At 46.1% G+C, this 5759-nt stretch overlaps 1 non-coding gene across 1 annotated transcript; it reads right to left on the reverse strand.

Annotated features, from left to right (window-relative positions):
• Positions 1 to 4034: 4034 nt before the first annotated feature.
• LOC118155170 (small nucleolar RNA U13) lies at positions 4035 to 4137 on the reverse strand. Its single transcript, XR_004745389.2, has one exon. It is a non-coding gene; the product is annotated as a small nucleolar RNA U13 (small nucleolar RNA).
• Positions 4138 to 5759: the final 1622 nt, after the last annotated feature.

Below are 5759 nucleotides of genomic sequence, written 5' to 3' on the forward strand. Positions count from 1 at the left end.
TTCTTTGTAGTCTGTAAGGTCACTAGAGAGGGATGCAAAAGCCTTTTATCGATCATACTTCTAAAGACCAAGCAGGAAAGTGTGAAATATGCCCATTGAGGCCAGTTATAAAAGCCAGCGGCAAGCCAGAGCATCCTCCCTGGGGCTGTCAAATCCCTACTCACCTTAGGGCTGAGTGTGGTAGACTCTGCTGCAGGCATTGGGAGGTATGTGCGGGGCGGACGGCGCCTCTGTCCTGTGCTCTGTGGCTGCTGGGCTGTCCCTGGGGTGCAGCAAACTCCCCAGGGGTCTGTAAATCAGGCCCTGGGAAACACAAGGATTAAGCAAGAGGGATTAAGCTGCTGTATTTTTTATTTTTATTAACTGTGTTCCTAAGCCTGGCTTGTAGTCAGGTCTAGGCATGGAGGGCAGCTGAGGCTTGCACTGTAATGTGTTGCTACTTGCCATAGTCCTGGAATCGCATCCCACCCTGGCCAGGCCTGGGATGCAGAACCTTTATGCCGCCGGGGTATGATGCCTGCTTGTTGCGAGGATGCCTGTCTTCCCCCTTGGCATGGGCTGGAATGCTGCCTGCACTCCACTCTTGAAGACAAAGTTGTTTAAAGAAGGAAGATACTTTAATTGACAATCACTTCATCTTTGGCACCAGTTACCTAATTACAGAATCCATTGGGCTCCCCTGGTGGGAGGTATGTTTTCATCTCATTTGTGGCATTCATTAGTCAAAAGACAGAGAATGTGTCTCACTCATCACTTCATTCCTTTCCACGAACACAGGGTAAGTGACTAAGAAATGGCAACTATTGGGAGGCTGAGGCAGGAGAATCACTTGAACCCAGAAGGTGGAGGTTGCACTCCAACCTGGGAGACAGAGTGAGACTCCATCTCAAAAAAAAAAGGAAAAAAAGAAAAAGAAATGGTAACTATATGGATAAATGAACTTAGACCAACCTCGACTATTTTTCTGGGACTCAGTACAGAGATAGTTAAATTTCCTAAGATACATAAGTTCAAAGTACTTCACAAATACTGTCTGCACCATGACCAGAGGAGGTGGTATTATCCCATTTCATAGATGCAGGTGCTACAAGCCTGTGAGCATGCAGTGGGGTAGTACTTTGTGTTTAGGCCAGGTCTTCCTGCGAGCTCATTTTCCTCCTCAAAGCCTTGCTTATCCTCTCATGTCCAGGGAAGAGAGTCTGCTTTGAGTGCACACGAGCATGACACATATTCCTGAGGCTGCACATCGCAGTACATGGCGGTTTGTAGGTCCCGCTAGGTGGTGAGATCTTTGAAGACACACAGGCTTTTGCAGCTCCTGGATACTCCTGAGTCTGCTCTGATTGGGTGGGACAGGTAGGCAGGAAGGGCTCCTGGAGTTCTAGAAGGAAGAAATTGGGATGTCTGATGCCTGGAACCATGGCTAGAAAGGGGCACTGAAGGATGGGTAGGGGAGGAGCCAGGGTGGACAGAGACATGGGTGTCTGAGATGGTCACCAGGAATGCTCCTGTCTAGTTCTCAAAAGCATGAACCCAGCAGGGAGAGGAAGGAGATTGAACATCTCCTGCAGCCAGCATCCCTCTCAGGGATGAAGGTGCTGTTTGGAGAAAAGCCACAGCATCAGCTGGCCTTCTCCAGGGAGTGTCGCAAGTCCTCCAGGGGCTTGCGGTGGTGGCCTGAGCTCAGGAGGGCTTCGCTTTTCACCTGGGGAAGAAGGAATGTTGGAACCAATCATAAAAATGATTAGAATTGGAGACTTAATCCCATGTAGCAAAATGTTTCTGTGGGCAGGTGGACACTAGAGCCGTTACTCCTGGTCTCTTACTCTTAATCACAATGGGATTTGTTTGTTCAACATGAGTATAGAGTATTTCTCCTATTTGTGTAGTCCTATTCTAGGCAAAAACCAAAAACCAAAAAAAAGGTCATGAATGAAATGTTCCTGTGAATACAAGACATTTCACAGTGTTCCTGCCAGGGGTCTCCCAATCCTTCTTGATTAGTGTTACTACCATTTAACAGCCAAGAAATATGAGCCTTGACACAGTTGAGTATCTTGCCCAGTTATCACAGAAGAGAGCAGTTACAGTACATTTACACGCAGCTCTGAATCTGTTTGCCATTTACGAAAAAAACAAGAAAAGGCACAAAAAAACCTTCAATGGCCTTATATTCTGACTGAGGGATGAAAATGAGTGCCTAAGATATGATGTTGCAATAAGAAGAATAAGATGCCAGAGAGCTGACGGGTTACCCAGTGATGAGTTTGAGGGCAGCGCCACTCTTTGTGGGACCCAGGCAGGCAGCACACTGAGGGCAGCGCCATTCTCCATGGGACCTGGGCAGGCAGGATGGTGAGGGCAGTGCCATTCTCTGTGGGACCCAGGCAGGCAGCATAGTGAGGGTAGTGCCACTTCTCATGGGATCTGGACAGCCAGCACTGCAAGGGCAGTGCCACTCCTCATGGGACACGGGCAGCTAGAACAGTGAGGGCAGTGCCACTCCTCATGGGACCTGGGCAGCCAGTATCGTGAGGGCAGTGCCACTCTCTGTGGGACCTGGGCAGCCAGCATGGTGAGGGCAGTGCCACTCTCTGTGGGACCTGGGCAGCCAGCATGGTGAGGGCAGTGCCACTCCTCATGGGACCTGGGCAGCTGGCAAGATGAGGGGAGAGCAGAACATCCACATACCTGCCTACGGAGCAGCTTGTCTGCCTTCAGACACTTCACAGGGACAGATCCGGAACAGCTCTCTGAAGCCTGTCCCCTGTCAACGGTGGGCCAGGCTGGGGCATGGCTACCTGGGAGGTGGGCTGAGACCTGGGGTAGACCCTGGGCTAGGCTGTATGGACCTGAGGCTGTAAGAAATGAAGGTAGCAGATAGACCTAGGAATTGTGTGAACCAGAGAGGTTCCCAGGAAGTTACAGCAGTATGTCTACCTGTCGAAGGACTGAGCATACAAGGAGAAACCCAGATGGGAGGCAAGGAGTGAATAAAGGCATCAGTGGGAGGCCAAGGAAAGACCTGGAGAATTGCTGAGAATATTTACAGATGGTGCACAGAGGCAGTGAGCAGGCTTGTTCAGGAAGGGCTCACAGCTGTGGAAGCTTTGACTGTTAGGACTTGGTAAACTAGGCAGGCATGAGCTTATGTCATATATAAAGCAGAGGGGCCTTTGGCAGCTTTAGAGCAAGCTCTGTTTAGCCATCTCAGGGGCTCCAGCCTCCAGAGAGATGAGCTTCCTGGAGGAGCGTGCTGCAATTCCACAGGTGATACCTAACAGAGCGCAGCATCAGGAAAGGGCAGCCTCTGCACAGAAACCACCCTGCAAAAATGCCTGCAAGCCAGGCCTCATTTGCATTCTTCTTTTAAAAACAGCAACACTGGGAAGCCAAGGCAGGTGGGTCACTTGAGATCAGGAGTTTGAGACCAGCCTGACCAACATGGTGAAACTCCCACTCTACTAAAAATACAAAATTAGCTGGGCGTGGTGATGTGCTCTTGTAATCCCAGCTACTTGGGGGGCTGAGACAGGAGAATCGATTGAATCCAGGAGGCAGAGGTTGCAGTGAGCTGAGATTGTACCATTGCACTTCAGCCTGGGCATCAAGAGCAATCTCAAAATCAAACAAAAAACTGGTGTGTTTTGCAGTTGTTTTGTTTTTACTATTGTCTATGTAAGACGTTATCTTACATAGTTATCTCTATGGTGATATTTAAAGAAGTAAACCTAAGGTCCGCCAGGATCAAAACAGAATCCTAAGTGAAAATCTGTAAGTACTTTGCTCTACCAATTCCTCCAGTTATTTACCACTGAAATAACTCAACTACTAGAAAAGGCAAAATGATATCTCACAGTAAGTAACCATAAAAAATTGAAGACTGACCTACAAAGTATCTGACAGATTTCATCTCAACTCTCAGTATGAATGAACCAGGTATCTCTATGTGAATGTTTGCAAAGAGCAAGATCACAGAACAGAAAGGCTACAAATTCCAAAGAGCAGTACCAGTGTGAACACTTTTTAAAAAATGTCAGACAGGTAATGTACTGACATAGTAACAAGATCTAAGAGAGGCACATCTCACACTTGAGTGTGAAAGCCCAATCATCCCATTCATAAACCACAAAATATCCAGCGTGAACATGGTTTTTTTTTTTTTTTGGAGATGGAGTTTTACTTTTGTTGCCCAGGCTGGAGTGCAGCGGCGCGATCTTGGCTCACTGCAACCTCTGCCTACCGGGTTCAAGTGATTCTCCTGCCTCAGCCTCATGTGTAGTTGGGATTACAGGCATGTGCCACCACACCCAGCTAATTTTTGTCTGCTTAGTAGAGACATGGTTTCACCAGGTTGGCTAGGCTGGGCTTGAACTCCTGACCTCAGGTGATTCACTCTCCTTGGCCTCACAAAGTGCTAGGATTACAGGCGTGAGCCACCACACCTAGCCCAATGTGACATTTAAAGCAAATGGATTCCTATCAAATAAAGATGTCATGGGATGGAAAAAAGAAGAACAAAAAGAGAGAAAAAAAGACTTTGACAATAATAACTAAAACCCCAAATCATGTGTTTTGAGAGAGTGAAAGGTGGGACACGGTGGAGCAGCCACAGACTGCTGCAGAAGGCAGTTATCTCAAGAAGGGGTAAGTGTACAAAAGGATGCTGACTGAAGTAAATGGCACACTGGACAGCGCCAAAAACAAATTATTGAATTAGTTCAAGGGAATCTCTTGAAGCGTAAATGAAAGAGATAAACAGAGGAAAAATATGAATGACAGTGAGAATCCCAAGAGTCCTAATACATGGATACTAGAAATTCCATAAGAACAGAACTGAACAGACGGAAGAAGGCTAGAAATAACTGTTTCTCTGAACTAACGACCTGAGTTTTCTGACTGAACTCACTAAATGTTGATTAAGGTAACTGAAGAAAACACAAGCTGGGAGGCACGTGCTGACATTGTTCAATTTCATCTACACGGAAAAATGCTTTTTAACTAGCCAAAAAAGGATAAAATTGTTTTTTAAAAAAACTATCAGATAGCAAAATTACTTTCTCAACTAAAATGTTAAAAATTAGAAAACATGGAGTAATATTTACAGAGTTCTGAAAAGTATTAAGGCTCTAGAATACCTTGCTTTTCATTATATGTAAAGAGAGAAGATAATTCTGAAGCAGTCTCAGTAAAAAGCTTCCTAGGCCTTGTCTGTCTTCTCTGGGCTGGGGTCATTAATGCTCTAGAAAAGCCTGCTGCAAATGGAAAGTGATGTAGAATAGCCCATGACAGTAAAAGCTGTGGTAAGGAATAGAGTTTGCCAAAATAGGGCATTCCTGCTACTGGGAAATGGAGGAGAATTTTAAATTGTGTATGAACAAATATTTTAATTTTCATAGCAATGTATATTTTCATGAATTCAAAAACTTGGCTGGTGTAGTGGCACATGTCTGTAATCCCAGCACTTTGGGAGGCCAAAGTGGGTGGATCACTTGAGGTCAGGAGTTCAAGACCAGCCTGACCAACATGATGAAACCCCATCTCTACTAAAAATACAAAAAAAAAAAAAAAATTAACAGAGTGTGGTGCCGTGCACCTGTAATTCCAGAGACTTGGGAAGCTGAGGCAGGAGAATCACTTGAACCCGGGAGGGAGAGGTTGTGGTGAGCCGAGATTGTGCCATTCACTCCAGCCTGGGCAACAAGAGAAAAACTCCATAAAAAATGCAAGAAAGGAAGAAAGGAAGAAGAGAAAGAGAA

The sequence above is a fragment of the Callithrix jacchus genome, chromosome 6 (genome assembly GCF_049354715.1).
Source record: "Callithrix jacchus isolate 240 chromosome 6, calJac240_pri, whole genome shotgun sequence".
NCBI lineage: Eukaryota > Metazoa > Chordata > Mammalia > Primates > Cebidae > Callithrix > Callithrix jacchus.